The sequence below is a fragment of the Pan troglodytes genome, chromosome 16 (genome assembly GCF_028858775.2).
Source record: "Pan troglodytes isolate AG18354 chromosome 16, NHGRI_mPanTro3-v2.0_pri, whole genome shotgun sequence".
Taxonomy (NCBI): domain Eukaryota; kingdom Metazoa; phylum Chordata; class Mammalia; order Primates; family Hominidae; genus Pan; species Pan troglodytes.
Genome location: NC_072414.2, coordinates 8778129 through 8796914, shown reverse-complemented (window position 1 = coordinate 8796914; position 18786 = coordinate 8778129). Strand labels below are relative to the sequence as shown.

The 18786-nt window shown below is 45.4% G+C and overlaps 1 protein-coding gene across 5 annotated transcripts in view; it reads right to left on the bottom strand.

Annotated features, from left to right (window-relative positions):
- The window catches only part of GABRB3 (gamma-aminobutyric acid type A receptor subunit beta3), a 228800-nt gene that overhangs the window by 156563 nt on the left and 53451 nt on the right, over positions 1 to 18786 (bottom strand). The window contains exon 1 of one of the 5 annotated variants that reach the window (XM_063794056.1): positions 14657 to 14834. The exons of the other annotated variants lie outside the window; for them this stretch is intronic. The gene's annotated coding sequence lies outside the window, so the exon portion shown is untranslated. Of the gene's footprint in view, positions 1 to 14656; positions 14835 to 18786 lie in introns of those variants that run through there. 5 annotated transcript variants of the gene reach the window in all.

The window sequence follows — 18786 nt, the reverse complement described above, 5'->3', positions numbered from 1 at the left end:
TAGTGTCCAGAAATAGACTGAAACATACCTGAACAACAGATTTTGACAAAGGTAGTTAGTTCAATGAAAAAGAAACATCAATAAATACTGCTAGACTAATTTGACATCTGTATATCCATAGGCGAAAACATCCATACCCCAAAAAAAACTTCAACCCAGACCTTCCACTATACATAAAAATCAAGTGGAAAAGAACCAGAGACCTAAATGTAAAACCTAAAACTATAAACTTCTGGAAATAAACACAGGAAGAAAACCTTTATGATCTTATATTGGGAAAGGATTTCTTTGGTTCAATACCAAAAGCACAATTTGTAAAAAACACTTCACTACACTGAAAAACTTTTGTCTTTTGAAACATACAGTACACTGCTAAAAGACGATGAAAAGACAGACTGGGAAAGAATATTTGTATAGCATATATCTGAATATCCAAATATGTAAGGAACTCTTGAAATCCAACAATAAGGAAATAAACAACTCCATAAGATAATGGGTAAAAGAGTGGAACAGCCACTTTGCCTAAGAAAATATTCAGCAACTAATCACATGAACAGGTGTTCAACATCACTCGTCCTTAGGGACATACAAATCAGGAGCACTGCAAATCTACTCGAGTGGCTAATTTTAAAGAGACTGACCATACCAAGTGTTGACAGAAATAAGGAGAACCTGAAACACTCACCCACTGCTGATGAGAACATAAAATGATACTATCACAGTGGAAAACTTGTGGGTTATTTCAGAAAACATTAAATGAACACTTACCGTATGATCCAGCCAATACACCCCTGAGTATTTACCCAAGAGAAATGAAAGCATATGTCTACACAAAGACTTGTACATGAATGTTCATAGCAGCCTTTTTAATTTAATAGTCAAACCTGGAGACAGCCTGTCTTAATCCATTCAGGCAGTTATAACGAAATAGCTGTAACAAAATACCATAAATACCATCTCTCAAATAGATGTGAGGAATACATTTCTGTTGTTTAAAGCCTTTTGGAGGCTGGAAAGTCCAAAATCAAGTCTCCAGCAAATTTGGTGTCTGGTTAAGGGCCCTCTTCCTGGTTCATAAATGGCCTTTTTGCTTTAATCTCACGTGGTGGAAGAGGCAAGAAATCTTTCTCCAGTCTCTTCCATAAGGACATTAATCCCATTCAGGAAGGCTCTGACATCAGGATCTAATCACCTCCCAAATGCCCCACCTCCTAATAAGCATCATTTTACTCCATTTTGTACTGCCATAACAGAATGCCTAAGACTGGGGAATTTATAAAGAACAGAAATTAATTTCCTCACAGTTCTAGAGGCTGGAAATTCCAAGATTCAGGCACCGGCACCTGGTGGGGGTGCTGCATCTTCACACAGTGGAAGGCAGAAAGGCAACAGAAAACCAATCCCTCAGTCAAGACCGTTTGCAAGGACACCTGATCCCATTTGCAAGGGAGGAGCCCTCATGGCCCAGTTATCCTTTAAATGTTCCACCTCTTAATCCTATCCATTGGCAGCACCTGAGGACTCATTCAAACCACAACAATCTGATTCTGGCCCCCTAAACGCTGTCCTTTTCACATCTGGAATACATTCACTCCATGCCAATAGCCCAAAAGTATTAACTCATCTCAGCATCAACTTTGAAGCCTAAAGTCCAAAATCTCATCCAAACATTGCATGAGTGACATTCAAGGTATAATTCATCCCAAGGCAAATTTGCCTCCAGCTGTGAGTCTGTGAAATCAAACAAGTTATATACTTTCAAAAGACAATGGAGGGCCAGGCATAGGATAGTGCCAAAAGAGAGGAAAGAACAGGGTAACAGGTCCCAAGTAAGTCCAAAACCCAAAGGGGGCAAGCATTACATCTTAAGACTGAAGAACAATCTTTGACTCAATGTACTACCTCCTGGACACACTGGGGTAGAGGATGAACCCCCAAAGCCCTGGGCAGCCCCACTTTGCTGGCTTTGCGGGACCCACACCTTAGCTCTCATACATTCAAGTCAAATGCCTATGGCTCTGCCAGGCTGGCGTTGCATATTGATGGCTCTACATTCTGGGGTCTTGGTGGCAGCCAGGCCCCAAGACTCCACTACGTAATGCGTTATGGAGGCTGTCTGTGATGGTTCCACCCCTGTGGCAGTTCTCCGCATGGGCCTTCTCTGAGATAGGCTTTGACATCTGGGAGGAGGAAGGCATGCCACCACAGCTCTTGCATTCTGTGCACCCACAGAATCAGTACTAAGGGTACACTGCCAAGGCCTAGAGCCACTGTCAGAGCCACAGTTCAGCCTGCTTCAGCAACAGCCAGGGTGTCTGGGAAGTGCTGTGCCAGAATGTGGAGAAAAGACTTAAAGTACCCTTGGGAAGTAAGTCCTGAGGTCCCACAGGTGCCCTGCATCCATTCTGCCTTCAAGGTTGTAGCATTTGGAGTCTGCCATGGGAAGGCCTTGAACCTCTTTCAAGTGTCTTTGAGGTCATTCTCCTATTGTCTTGATGTATATAGCCTCTGGCTTCCTTTTATCCGTACTAATCTCCTTGCCAAACAGTCATTTGGCCACACCCTTGGTTTTCTCTCCTAAACACATTTTTTTAGTCTTTAAATGGCCAGGCTGAGAATTTTGCAAATCTCTACGTTGTCCTTCCCTTTTAATTATAAATCATCTTTAAATATTTCTCTCTTCTCATATTTTACTGTAAGCATGTAAGAGAAGCCACGAAGGATCCTGAACACCTTGCTGCTTTGGGATTTCATCTGCTGAATATCCTAGCCATTGCTTTTAATTGCTGCCTTCCAGAAAGTCCTACAGCATGTATATAATTCTTAGCCGCCTTATAACAAGGGTGACCTTTCCTCCAGTTTTCAATACCTTGTTCCTCATTTCCCTCTGAGACTTCATCAAAATAATCATCACTGCCAACACCACTTAGGTAATCTCTAAGGAGAATGAGGCTTTCCCTTCACCTCTCCTCTTCTTCTGAGCTCTCACCAGAATCACTCTTAATGCTTCATTCACTGCAATATAGGCTTTTTTCCAGCGTTCACTTCAGAACTGTCCCAAGCACTAACCACTGCCCAGTTCAAATCCCACTTCTACGTTTTTTGGTATTTGTTATAGCAACACTCTCCTCCTCTGACTTACCCTATCAAGTCCTGCCCTAGTCCAGTTGTGCTCCTATAACAGAATGCCTGAGACTAGATGATATATAACGAACAGAAATGTATTCCTTCACATTTCTGGAAGCTGGAAAGTGCAAGATCAAGGTGCTGGCATAATCTGGTAAGGGCTTTCCTGCTGTGTCCTCACATTGCAAAAGGCAGAAGGGTAAGAGGGAACCAACCGCCTTTATCAAGCGCCTTTATAAAGACATCTGATCTCATTCACAGGGAAGAAGCCTCACCACCTCTTAAAGGCTACACCTCTTAATATTATCACATTGGCACACCTGAATTTTGAAAAGGAAACATTCAAACCACAGCAATATCGTATTGGGGGTTAGGATTTCAACATACAAATTTTGGGAGACATAAACATAGTCCAGCCCAAATGTCCATCAACAGATGAATGATAACAAACTCTGGCATATATCTATATAATGAAACTCTATTCACCAATAAAACAGGATGAAGTGTTGATACAACTCAAACATGGATAAATCTCAAAAACCTATGCTGAGCAAAAAGCAAAACAAAACAAACAAACAAAAAACCCAGACAAACAAGAGTACATTCTATACAATTATATGTATAGAACATTCTAGGAGACACCAATCAGTGCAGACAAAAGATGAGGGGGGACACATGAGAGGAAGGAATTATGAAGGAGCAGCAGGAAACATTTGGGGGTAGATGAATATGTTCATTCCCTTCATGATGGTGATGGTTTCCTGGGTTTTCACAGTTCACCATAGGGTATCATTTAAATATGTGCAGTTCATGGACATAAAGATGGGAACAACAGATAGTAGAAACTCCAAAAGGAGGGAGATAAGGAGGCAGGCAAGGGCTGAAAAACTTCCTATTGGGTACCATGTTCACCATCTGGGTTCCAGGATCCACCGAAGCCCCAACCTCAGCCTCATGCAATATACCCTTGTAACAAACCTGCACGTTTCCCCTGACTCTAAAGTTAAAATTAAAACACAATAAATAGATAAATACATACGTGCAGTACATGGATGTTGATTATGCCCCAAAAAACTAAACAAAACAAAGACTATCCCACTCCACTCAATGTTCATTCACTTCAATCAGAAGATGCTTCAGGCTCTACCCACCTTCGAAACTCAACGGGGTCCCAGCACAAAAATTGAACCTGGCACAGCGCCTGAGGCAATACCCGCCTCATGCAACGAAACAACCAGGCATGACACATACTTATCCATAAAATCTTCATACAAAAGAGTTCATACAGAAGTGTTACAGGAGCCTAGAAATCCTTCCTTGGAAATTCACACTTAGCTGTTATTTTCAAAAACCTAGGTAATAGTCACTTAGGGCTTTGGAATCAAATTGAGGGTTTTCTTTTTTCTGTTCCTTTTCATTCTATGGCATGTTATGCTTTGTTAATATATTCATTGCTTCATCAAACATTTATTTAGCAACTAATGTACACAAAGAAATGGACTAACTGCAGTTAAGGAGAAAAAAGGTTTGCTTCCTTTTCTGATAAAATCTGCACTAATTTGTTTTAAAACAACTTAGGTTTAAAAAACGAGAAAATAGGGGTAAATGCATGAATAGAGTAAAAAGGACCTCAAAGTAAAAAAGGAATGAGTGAAGCAGAGTCATGAACAAGGGTTTTCAGGGAGGAAGGGTGTGTTTTTTCATTCATTTATCCATGTGTTCATGTATTCATTCATTCAACAAAAATTCTTTAAGCCATTATGCCCTAAATCTGTACACAGATATTCTGCATGAAAATAAAAGGGAGTCTCAGCCTCCCAGCCATCTTCCTTTACCCTCAGTCCTTCTGTGAGGAGTAAAGGTGGAGATGGAAGTTTGGATAGGAAGGAGGGTTTGTATTTGAGAAGCAGTGCTGAAGCTGCAACTCTGTGCTGGCCAAGGTGCTAGGTGTCAGAGTGCCAGGAAGGATGAGACTGTGGTTTCCACCTTGGAGGCACTCACACAATCAACGGGAAAGAATCAGGGAAATACATGATTGCAAACACATGATAAATATTTTAACAAAATGCACCAGATGCCACAGGATCATAAGAGAGAAAGTATCTTTGGAGGCTAGAAAGGCTTCACGGAGAAGGAAGAATTGCACGGAGCACTGTGGATAAGGTTCCCAGTGAGAAGAGCAGGACAGGCATGTTCCCAGGAACTCTTTTGTATGGAAGTTGTGAGGTAAGACCGATAGATATTAAAGGAATATCATGTCAGCACAGGGGATGGAGAGCAAGACCAGTGGCAGGGGAACCAGTTGGGAAATGACTACAAAGTCCAGGCAAGAAATGGCAAGATGTTGAATGAAAACTGTGGTGTTTAGGCTGGAAAAGACGGCAGAGACTTGAAAAATATCTAGGATAGAGTCACTCAGAGTGAATGTTTAATTAGAAGTGCAGGCTTAGGGCAAGAAAGGGTCATGTGTGAGCCTGAGTTTCCGCCATAGGTCATGGAAAAAGAGAGAATATGGTCCAGGAAGAAGAGGATGCATTCATTATTGGCAATGGTGCATTTGAGATGTGGAGGGCATTGCCACACAGAGCAAGACACATTTCCTAGCTGCAGAGGTAATTAGGGTTCACTGCCCCAGGCTAAGTTGTCAAATGCTGCAAGAGGACCCGATCTTATAAGTGTGAACAGTGTCACTTAGGCTTGGCAAGTAGGTGGACATAGGCCTTTTAAACATGAGGTGTTTCAGCATAATGATGGGGCAGAAGTTACATGAAATGGGAAGACTGCAGAGGAGAGGAGGAAAAGAATGACCCCCAAAATGATACATAGGTGAGGATCTCTTATCAGAAATACTTGTGACCAGAAGTGTTTCAGATTTCAAATTTTTTGGATTTTAGAATATTTGCATTATACCAACTGCTCATCCCCAACCCCAAAATTCAAAATCTTAAATGCTCCAGTGAGCATTTTTTTTTTTTGAGCATCATGTCAGCACAGAAAAAATTTCAGATTTTGAAGCATTTCAGATTTCAGCCTTTCAGATTAAAAATACTCAGCCTATAATACATGACCAGGTCAGAACTTCCAAGAAAATTCTGGAAATGCTAGTTTTCCTAGAGATGTTCTATGAGAAATAAAAATGTTCATGTTCTTCTAGAGTTTGAATCTTTAAAAGGATGAGTACAATTGATTGTTCTACATGACAGTCGCCCTCAAGAAATGTGTGCTATGTCCCAGTTGGCTCCCTAAGAAATGATGAAGCAGAAAGTGAGAACAGATCCACAGATGGCATTTACCAACTACTATTCAGCTCACTTGTTGACTAACTCCTGCTCAATACAGGTGCAGATCAGATAGTGCCAAGAAATGGGCAGCTACCAGGTGCAGGCACTGTACTAGGCAGTACACTCCAGGGACAGGCAGTCAATGAGGGAATGAGGGCATAGGCAAAAGTGACTGCTGCTTCCACAAGGAGAGTCCTGGGTACTAGGGCACTGCATGAGGAGAGGAGCTATATGGGAGGGGGTGAAAGAATACCTCCAGGGAATAGGCGATGAAGCTCAACTCCAAAAAGAGTAGGAGTCATCACAGGGAAGAGAAGGTTCAAGAGTGTTTCTGCAGAGAAATCAGCATGTGCAAAAGACCTGAAGTGGAAGACAGCATGCCACATCCATGGTCATCAGCTTGTCCGTGATTGCTAGCCAAACTCCAAGGCTATCAGAGTTTCAATCCTGGTTCCACCAGCTAAAAGTTGTGTGACCTTAGGCAAGGTATATATAACCAGCTTTTCCCTTCCTCAGCTCCCTTGTCTGTAAAATGAGGACCTTTATGCGGGCTATTTGGAAGGATCCAGAGAGCTATCACACAGAAGCACATAACTGGTATGTATTAGCTATTACTATTAGTATTGCATATCTTATTTTGTACTATGTTTCTAAGAAAATTTAAATATTGATTATTATCTTTTCTGCTAAAAGATCATATGGATATATTTTTTACTTTCATAAAGCAACTTATTGAGGTACAGTTTATAGATAAAACAATCATCCATTCTAAGAGTACTGCTCAACAATTTTTAGCAAATGTTTTATAGTCAAGCAATCATCACCACTGATACAGTTTGGATATGTGTCCACTCCAAATCTTATGTTGAACTTTGATTCCCAATGTTGGAGGTGGGAGCTGTCTGGGTCACGCGGGTGGAGACCTCATGAATGGCTTGGTGCCCGCCTCTGGGCAAGGAGTGAGTTCTCACTCTATTTGTTCACAGGAGAGTTGTTAAAAGGCCCGCACCCCCTACCTCCCCTCTCTTGTTCCCTCTTTCTCCATAGGACATGCTGACCCTCCTTCTACTTCTGCCATGATTGGAAGCTTCCTGAGGCCTCCACAAGATGCTGATGGTGCCGTGCTTCTTGCACAGCCTGCAGAACCATGAGCCACGTAAACCTCTTTTCTTTTTTATCTTTCTTTCTTTCTTTTTTTTTTTTTTTTTGAGACAGTCTTGCTCTGTCTCCCGGGCTGGAGTGCAGTGGCGCCATCTCGGCTCACTGCAAGCTCTGCCTCCTGGGTTCATGCCATTCTCCTGCCTCAGCCTCCTGAGTAGCTGGGACTCCAGGTGCCCACCACCACGCCCAGCTAATTTTTTGTATTTCTAGTAGAGACAGGGTTTCACCCTGTTAGCCAGGATGGTCTCAATCTCCTGACCTTGTGATCCGCCCACCTTGGCCTCCCAAAGTGCTGGGATTACAGGCGTGAGCCACCACACCCAGTCATAAACCGCTTTTCTTTATAAATTACCCAGCCTCCAGTATTCCTTTGTAGCAACACAAACAGACTAAGGCAACCACAATCCAGTTTTAGAAAATTTCCATCACCCCAAGAAGTTTCCTCATGCATTTTTGCAGTCATTCTCTACTTTCACCCCCAGGCAAGTACTGATCTACTCTCTCTAAATATAGTTTTGCCTTTCTTATATAAATGGAATCATAGGCTATGTAGTCTTTGGTGTCTGGCTTATTTCACTTAGCATAATGTTCCTTAAGGTTCATCAATGTGGTTGCATGTACCTTCTCTTTATTGCCAAATAGTATTACATGGTACAGATAGGCCATATTTTGTTTATTCATTCAACAGTTGAACACTGGGGTTGTTTTTAGTTTAGGGCTGTTTTGAATACCCTGCACAGAAATCATGTGGCATATAATTTGTTTTTTTGTTTTGTTTGAGACGGAGTGTCACTCTTGTTGCTCAGGCTGGAGTGCAGTGGTGCAATCTCAGCTCACTGCAACCTCCACCTCCCAGGTTCAAATGATTCTTCTGCCTCAGCCTCTCCAGTAGCTGGGATTACAGGCACCTGCCACCACGCCCAGCTAATTTTTCTATTTTTAGTAGAGATGGGGTTTCTCCATGTTGGCCAGGCTGGTCTCCAACTCCTAACCTCAAGTGATCCTCCCACCTTGGCCTCCCAAAGTGTTGGGATGGCCTATATTTTCATTTCTCTTGGGCAGATACTTAAGAAGCAGAATTGCTGGGTCATACGGTAACGCTATGTTTAAGTTCTTAAGAAACCTTCAAATAGTTTTCCAGAGTGTCTACCATTTTATATTCCCACCAGCAATGTATAAAGACTCCAATTTCTCCAAATGCTTCCTAATACTTAGTATTGTCAATCTTCAAGGGAAATATTGATACAAAGAGTGTGCCCATTTTTCAACTGGGTTGTGTCTTCTTACTATTGAGCTATAAATGTTTTTTCTATATACTGGACAGATATGTACTTTAAAAATATTTTCTCCCAGTTAGTGGGTTGTCTTTTCATTTTCTTAATGAATAACACTTTGATCTTTTTTTTTTTTTTCATCTCTCAGTTCTCCTGGGAGACTGTTTTTGACTTCTCCTGGGAGACTGTTTTTGACATCTCCTTTAATCTAAGCACATACTATGCCTCATAAGCTCTGGAAGTAGTCTGAAAATACCTTACAATTTTTTGGTGTTTTCTATCAAGTTCAACACCATCTATTCCAAAACAAATCTAGATAGATCATTCTACAGCCAATTCATCTGGCAAATGGATTCCACCATCTTCCCTTTGGAATGATATCATTGGCCTATATTAATGAGGAAAGGCCAGCAAAATATATCACTGTGTTTACTTTAAAGATGTTTTTGAGGACATTGTCATATGGCAAAGAACTCCTCCTTTTCTATGAGGATGTCGGCTGGTCTTGAAGACAGAAATGACTGTATTTTCCTAAGCAATAAGTTTGATTCCCGGGTAGACACCACCACATAACAGTAAGTTTCTCCTTCTGGGAAACTGGCCCTCCGACCCCCTTGGATGATAATTTGTGGATCTCACATATTACAGCTTCGTGACGGATGTGGCATATTCTAAATCCACTGCTCCGCTGGGCCTCATATCATTTCCATCTGCTTCATATTCATTTTATGAATGTATTCTATTGTGTTTGCATGAGAGTGATTTTGACTGGCTGTTATCTAGATTTGTCAACACTACCTCCCCCGCCCCAGGCTCCCCATCTCCCATTCTTCTGAGTCTTAGCGTACAAAGCCCATGATCACAGCAGGACACGTCAGAGTGAGCCCGAAAATGTGGGGAACCAACCTGAGCTCCTGCCTGGAATGGCTCTGGTTGCCGCTAGCATGGAAGAAGCCTTTCCTTTCTTACAGCCGCAGCCAGCAGCATCAACCACCTGTCTTGGTATTGTAATGAAGTAGCGAACGTAATGAAATAAACTAATGATTTCACATTGCAATCTTAACACTTGTCAATTCGCGAAAAGTAAAACAAGTAAGGGGAGAGAGAGGGACTGCATGGAGAGGAAAAGCTGCTTTGGAAACAGGAAGAGCTCTTTGAGGAGAAGGCATTTTAGTATCGATCTGAGTACTGAGAAGAAGAGAGCTTGGTGCAGATCACGAGCAGAGCAGGCTGAGCAGCTGAGATGCAAGGGCAAGGACCCTGGGTGGGCACAGACGTCATGCACTGGTGAGACAGCAGGTTGGAGCACAGGGCCTAAGTGGGAGGCCAGGGAGGTGGGCAGAGGGAAGACTGGGAAGGATGTGAAGGAGAAGGAGAATGCTCACATCAGTGGACTTTTCTTTCTTTCTTTTTTTTTTTGTTATACAGACAGCATCTCATTATGTTGCCCAGGCTGGTCTTGAACTCCTGGCCTCAGGCAATTCTCTCACCTCAGCCTTCCAAAATGCTGGGATTACAGACATGAGCCACCATGCCTGCCCATATCAGTGGGTTGTTTAAGGGAATAAATGTGGTTTTCTCTGGTTACTCTGGCTACTATGTAAGAAGCAGGGGAACCAGAAGAGCAGCAAGGAGGCTGGGAGAAGTGTCCAGATGGAGACGCTGAAGCTGTGGGAAAGCAGGGGTGGGCAGGAGTGGTGAGGGGGGGTTCAATCTGTGCAGCTGTTGCAGGCAGCACACTATAGGATTCTCTGACGAACAAGGACTAGAGTGTGGGGAAGCCGAGAGCCCGTGACTCCAGAATCCTATTGTGGACATTTGATATCTGCGGTGCTGAAACCTCCAAGTGGTCATTTAGGATGTGAGTCTGGCCCTTGGGAGAAGTGACAGCTTGTATTACATGTCAGTGTTACTGCAGTGTGCGGAAGGCACTGGAAAGGCGAGGAGGGGGAGAGAAAGAAGAAGCCAGGGCCCTGTGCCCACGGCCACCTCGGGAAGGTGGGGAGGAGATGCCCTTGAGGAGACCACAGCAAACAGCTGGGAGGCACAGAGCAGATATCGTGGCCAGAGCAGAGGCTGAGGAGATGTGCAGGGAAACCCAAAGCCAGCCACAGGAGGCAGCACACTGGGCTGCAGGCTTCGGAAACTCCGCATCATGCTGGCTGCACAGCGAAGGCAGACGGAGGGGCGAGGTTGCTGGCCAGAAGCAGCATGCCACCATGGGGGAGTTCCAGGGTCAGGTAGGGGTAGAAGAAAGGACAGCTTTTTAAGAAGTGGGAGAACCAGGCTCTGCTGGTCAAGGTGCCCATGAGGGCAAGGACGAGCAAACGGTCGGGGTCCTCCTGACTCTGGTTTGGGCAACCAGGTGGCACTCAGCTCCTGAGAGCGGCTGAGGCAGGGTGCGGCAGTGGGAAAGGTGTCCCAGGAGGCCGTGACTGTAGGGGAAGGGGCAGTGGTAGTGGGAGGACAGCCAAATGAACTTCCTCTTGATAACCTTTTTATTATTTTTTCATGGTGTGAGGCCGTCTGCTGAGAATGTGGCGGGCAGAGAGAATGGTAGCAGAGGCAGAGGATGGACAGGCAGAGAGTGGACGCACAGGAGAGGGGAGACCCAGGCCCTATCAGCAACACTGGCAGCTCAGTCGCCTGGTGCCATCAGTCATCTCTGTGGGCCCCGAAACACAATGCTGGGCTCAGGAGTAAGGAGAGAGGAAGAGGCTACCGGGATGATCCAGCCTGGAGGTCTGTAGGGTAGAGGCTGGAAAAACATCAGAGATATGCATCAAAAAGATTCTCCAAGAGGGGCCAACAGGGTGGGAAGAATGAATGCTGTGGACAGGCAATGCTGGCACAGGAAGGAGTGAGAACTGGTGGCCGCAACACGCTGTTTCCATAAAATGTCGTGGGTGGGAGACAGCATGCTCCCCGTTTCCATCTGGGCACTGGTTGCATGAGCTTATGTGCAAGTGAGCATTCATCAGGCAGCACACTCCTGTGCCCACTTCTGCCTCCTTACTGCAGGTGTGCTGTACCTCAGCAAACCACACACCCTCAGGGGAAGAGACCCAAGAAGGAAGCAAACCCAGCAGAGGAACCAGGGATCAGAGACGGCTGGTGGAGGTTGAACGGCCACATGTTGTGAGTGTCCAAAGTGCCTTCCCCAGGCACACTTGCCATGGCGGGGCTGAGGTGACCACTCTGGCAGAGACTCTGACCCAGAAGGAAACTCAACACGTGCCAGCAACGAGAACAATAATAAGGAGAATATGTTTGTCACTGCATTCAAACACATGGAAAACAGCCAAGGAAGGTGTGCAGAATATTTAGACGTCTGAGCTATGACAAATCACCTAGTTTCCCTAAGCCTCAGTTTCTTCCCTTGTAAAAAGAGCTTCATAAGTGTCCCTGCATTGGGGTCGGTGTGAAGATGTAGTGAGATGATACACAGAAACTGCTTGACACAGTGCCTGAAATATAACAATGCCCCCATAACTACTGTGAACCCCAAAAATCCGAGACAGGTTTCAGTTAATTTAGAAAGTTTATTTTGCCAGGGTTGAGGCTGCAAGTCCATGACACAGCCTCAGGAGGTCTGATGACATGTGCCCAAGGTGGTCAGAACACAGTTTGGTTTTATACATTCTAGGGAGACATGAGACATCAATCAGTGTATGTAAGATGAGCATTGGTTCAGTCTGGAAAGGCCGAACAACTCAAAGCAAAGGCAGGAAGACTGGAAGTGGGGCGGGGCTTCCAGGTCATAGGTAGATAAGAGACAAATGGTCGAGTTATTTTGAGTTTCTGACTAGCCTTTCCAAAGGAGGCAAACAGATATGCATTTATCTCAGTGAGAAGAGGGGCGACTTTGAATAGAATGGGAGGCAGGTTGACCCTAAGAAGTTCCCAGCTTGACTTTTTCCCTTTAGCTTAGTGATTTAGAGGTCCCAAGATTTATTTTCCTTTCACACTATCTATTATTATTTTCATTATCACTGTTAGTAATTATTAAAGGTGCATAGGAAATCACTCAGGACTGTCTCAATGAACAGCAGTTCAGGAAACAGGAGTGAAAGACAAATCTGAAGTCTGTGGAGAACACTAAGTTCTCAGAGGTCACACCAAAAACAGAGAAACACAACCATCCGCTGCCTCAAGGGGAGATAAAGCACATCCCAAAAAAGCCACGTGCAAAAAAATTACAAAGCCACATAGCAGTTAGGCACAAAAAACAAGGTGCCAGGTAAATATATCCATACTGAGGGCATGCAGACAAGAGGGCAAGAGGGGTTCATGGGCAGCTCCTTGAGGACCTGGGGGGGTCTGAGCTTGAAGCAGGAGGCAGGTGTGAGCAAGGAGAGAGTCTCTCTCACCAGGACCAGCGAGCTTTTCTAACCATCCCAGCCTTGGAACGAGGCAGGAACACACGTGGGAGACTTGGGCTGGTGATTGAAGAGGTCAGAAAAATCTGGGAGACAGCAGAAAAACCAATTATTCGAAGCTGCCATTTCCAGCCAGCAAAGTTAACTTTGGGTTTTGAGGGTCCTCAGAATCCTCTCTAAGAACTGAGCAGGAAACAGAGCAACAGATATGATGGTGACAGAGAATTTTTCCCTGCAGCTGTGTGTGGGATGTGCTACATCCCAGAAGAGAGAGGAGAGAAAACCCACACGATGTAATAAGACTTGCACAAAAATGCCAAATTATGACAATAAGTCCTTAAGTGCCGAGGCAGGAATGAGAAGGACATGACTTAGCATTTGGTAATTATGTTGAAGAAATTATGAAATAATAACTATTTATAAACCGATTCTCTTACTAGTCCTGAGCACATAGAATATGTTTTCAGATAAAAATATAGATAATGAAATGCTAGAAAATGTTGTTAAGGTGCATGGGGTTGGTTGCATTGTGATATGTAATATACTAATGATAAGTAGATTACTCTGATGCATCCCGTGCCTGAATCATCTGTTGTCTTGTGTGCAAAATCCATTCTTTTATTAGTAAACTATTAAAAACATCCATGGTCTGGCGTTTATGGGCCTTCTTTATTGCAACTCATTTATAATGTAGAGAATGTGACCTCAACACTCCATAGTTTGCTCTAAGATTTCCAGACTTGCTACATCTTCCAGACACAAAAAGCAAAATACACAGAGAACAAGCCATGGTAAGAACACACACTGTTGTGAACACAGTGCTGGTTTTCAATTAGAATGGAAAGCCGAGCCATGCAGGAATTCCCCACACCTTCTAAAGCAAGTGCATCCAACTCAAGCTATACATGCGCTGATCAATATCCTGACTCAAGGGAAAGAAACAGAAAAGTCTCATCTTCAAAATGTAAGATTGTATTGATTTTTTTCTCCTAAAGGCCCAGAGAGTACAAACTGCAAAACAGCTCTCAGCAACTGAATGCTACATGCTGATCCTCTTCCCACTGAACGTGGCTGTGTGTGTGATGGGTGTGCACTGGGAGTGGAGGTGGAAGCACATCCAACAAAGAGGTAGGATAATGAACCCGATGTAGCTGATGATGCTGCATTCATATTTATAGAGAACCACAGGCTCCTAAAACCCCTATCTCAGCCCTTTGTGTCATACCACAGCACATTCAAGTCCCTCAGAGCTAAGAGCTCCCCTCTGTATTTCACCATGCAGCACCTAACCCATCTTCACAATTGCCATGAAGAAATGATGCTCAGGGGGTTTGAGCAATGTGTGCAAGTTCCCCAAGCAGGTCAAACCCATAAACCGTCTTCACCAACTTCTCACAGCCTGCCTCACATCAACTTGTGAATCCCACTTACTTACATCTCCTTAGAGGCCTCCTGTGGGTTCTCACTGCCAACAGCAAGTCTCTTCTATTTCTTTAAGAATCATCCAATTATTTTTATCACCAACTGCCTTTCTCTTTCACAGGCCATCCAGCTCACATGGCATATATCCAGTAACAGCCCAGCTCTGAGGACCTCCACCCAATGACAGCCCAGCTCTGAGGACCTCCACCCAACCACAGCCCAGCTCTGAGGACCTCCACCCAACCACAGCCCAGCTCTGAGGACCTCCACCCAATGACAGCCCAGCTCTGAGGACCTCCACCCAACCACAGCCCAGCTCTGAGGACCTCCACCCAACCACAGCCCAGCTCTGAGGACCTCCACCCAACCACAGCCCAGCTCTGAGGACCTCCACCCAACCACAGCCTAGCTCTGAGGACCTCCACCCAACCACAGCCCAGCTCTGAGGACATCCACCCAACCACAGCCCAGCTCTGAGGACCTCCACCCAACCACAGCCCAGCTCTGAGGACCTCCACCCAACCACAGCCTAGCTCTGAGGACCTCCACCCAACGACAGCCCAGCTCTGGGGACATCCACCCAATGACAGACAGCCCAGCTCTGGGGACCTCCACCCAGCGACAGTCCAGCTCTGGGGACCTCCCTCCGATGACAGCCCAGCTCTGCGGACATCCACCCAATGACAGCCCAGTTCTGGGGACATCCACCGAGTGACAGCCCAGCTCTGAGGACCTCCACCCAACCACAGCCCAGCTCTGAGGACCTCCACCCAACCACAGCCCAGCTCTGAGGACCTCCACCCAACCACAGCCCAGCTCTGAGGACATCCACCCAACCACAGCCCAGCTCTGGGGACATCCACCCAACCACAGCCCAGCTCTGAGGACCTCCACCCAACGACAGCCCAGCTCTGGGGACATCCACCCAATGACAGACAGCCCAGCTCTGGGGACATCCACCCAACCACAGCCCAGCTCTGGGGACATCCACCCAACCACAGCCCAGCTCTGAGGACCTCCACCCAACAACAGCCCAGCTCTGAGGACCTCCACCCAACCACAGCCCAGCTCTGAGGACCTCCACCCAACCACAGCCCAGCTCTGAGGACATCCACCCAACCACAGCCCAGCTCTGGGGACATCCACCCAACCACAGCCCAGCTCTGAGGACCTCCACCCAACGACAGCCCAGCTCTGGGGACATCCACCCAATGACAGACAGCCCAGCTCTGGGGACCTCCACCCAGCGACAGTCCAGCTCTGGGGACCTCCCTCCGATGACAGCCCAGCTCTGCGGACATCCACCCAATGACAGCCCAGTTCTGGGGACATCCACCGAGTGACAGCCCAGCTCTGAGGACCTCCACCCAACAACAGCCCAGCTCTGGGGACCTCCACCCTATGACAGCCCAGCTCTGGGGACCTCCACCCGATGACAGCCCAGCTCTGGGGACCTCCATCCTATGACAGCCCAGCTCTGGGGACCTCCACCCTATGACAACCCAGCTCTAATATCCACCCAACAACAGCCCAGTTCTAATGACATTGCTCTCCAGCTCTGGAGCTCCCAGGGACTGGATAATGTGGACCATGTGTAAAGCTAAGACCACACATCCTAGCACTTCGATTACTTACCCATCACCAAAACAGTAACATGCTGTGGGTTCCAGGGAAGATGCTACCCTGAATTCTCCCCTTGTCCAAACCATGCCTTCCCAACAAGGCTCATCCAGAACTGGAACTCCACATTTTTTAAAGACAGTCCTTCAGATCTGATAATTGGATGGAATCTCTCTCTCCCCCTGGCTCCCTCCCTCACCCATCACACGTAATGCGTCATGCTTCTCTTAGGGGTACTGATTTTGTTTTCCCTTGCTCCATATTTTTCTTCTCTCCCATTGGAACAGACACCTCTTTACAAGCTGAGCTGGATCTTCGTCTTGTCAGTCTGGTATTTGGCGTTAACCAACAGAACTCAACAGCTGTAACAAATCCAAGCATTCCAAAGCCATTTGCCTCTTAGGCCAAAGGTAGAGATCCCTTGATCCTTGTAAATGATATTATCCTCTGTTAATCATTTTAAAGGAAGAAGAGTTCTCACTTCTGCAAGTACTTCCACAATCAGTTTATCTCTCATTCTGTCTCATTCTTTCTCTTTTGCCCACTTTGGAAAAGAAAAACAACCAAAAAAAATGTCATACATAACCTATCTATGGCAGCACTGTTTAGTGTTCTTTTCTGGAAGCTGTTGGTCCTGCACACACCTGAAAACAAAAAAGAAACTTCCCCAAAGGTCTAGTCAAAGGCCAGAATTGGCAAAGGACAACTTGTACAATTTAATAGCTTATTTCCTTTTTTTTTTTTTTTTTTTTTTTTTTTTGGGGACGGAGTTTTGCTCTTGTTACCCAGGCTGGAGTGCAATGGCACCATCTCGGCTCACCGCAACCTCCGCCTCCCAGGTTCAAGTGATTCTCCTGCCTCAGCCTTCCCAAGTAGTTGGGATTATAGGCATGCGCCACCAAGCCCGGCTAATTTTGCATTTTTAATAGAGATGGGGTTTCTCCATGTGGGTCAGGCTGCTCTCGAACTCCCGACCTCAGGTGATCCGCCCACCTCAGCCTCCCAAAGTGCTGGGATTACAGGCGTGAGCCACCGCGCCCAGCCTTAATAGCTTATTTCTATTAATACTTATAAAGAATCCATACTAACGCTGCAAAACATTTTGCATACAATCTCAAGATTAATATGATGCTCAATGTGTTTTTTTTCTTATTATACTCTTGTCCATAGTTATTCCCCAGCTGATCCAGATAATCCACCTTTCCTCCTTAGCAGCAGGCTTTGGATGGCTGTAGCTATCTCAGATATTCAGAACACCACCCAGCATCCATCATTCTCCACAAGGTGGCCAGAATGATTTTTCAAAAATGCCAACTTAATCCTGTTACTCCTGAAGCTGTACACCTCCGTGCTCCCACACTGCTGAAGTGTGGCCCTCTTGGGCTCAGCTCGCAAGCCCAATGTGATCAGATCTGACCCCCTCTTCAGCCTGCCTCTCCCCACACTCGCTGCTGACACGCTGTGGGGCCACTTCACCCTCTGGTGGCCTGGACAAGCTCTTCCTCTGCTGCAATGCTTCCTCCACTGCCCTTCACCAGGCCCCTCTGTGCATCTCCTCATGGTCCCCACCGCCACCTGGCAAGTGGGGCTTCCTACAGGTTGCCTGCATGCACCACACTGACCTCTGGGCGGGCACATGCACATTGGTCTGAATTGTAATTATTCCTGCCATGTCCACAACAGCACAGCAAGCTCCTGGTCTTCGCTCTGCATGCGAAGCATTTGGCATAGTGCTAGGCACACGGCAGGTGCCCATGAGTGTTTGCTCCACAGATGTGGGACCAACTAAAGAGTGAAGGAACGACCCTGCTCAGCACGGACTGTTCCAGGACTCCGCACACACACTGACAGGTATGCCTTTCTTTCCAGGAACTCAGGTTGGCACCCTCTATAAATGGAATGTGCTTGGTTTCAATTTCACACTTCAAATCAGGCATAAAATCATTATATGAAAATCCATGGCACAATGATTCAAACAATTGTCAATCGTTCCCAAAATTGTTATTATTCAAATTTTATTCACACTTTAATAGGCTCCATTTTGCAATATCCATGGGTAAAAGCTAAGTTTTAAATATTCAGCTTTGAATGGCTGACAACACTACTTAGCAGATATTTATTATCATTCAAGCACAGTGTTTTAAAATGTCTCGAGGTGTGAACACATTGATCCCTGCATTGTAGCTTATCGTCCTACATTGACCACTGTTTCTGTCATGAAATACGTCAGATCATCAGTTTGGACACAGCTATGCTAAGAATGGTCAGCTCTGAATATTAACTTCACAAGCCAGTTGAAGAAATTAGGACAATAAGAGAAAGATGAGAAACAGTTAAATCCAAAAATTCACCCAATAACTGATATCATAACCCCAAACCGGCAATTACCAAACCTGACTGGTCATTGAAACCTGTCTTACTGTCAGGCCTCTGAGCCCAAGCTAAGCCATCATATACCCTGTGACCTGCATATATACATTCAGATGGCCTGAAGTCACTGAAGGATCACAAAAGAAGTGAAAT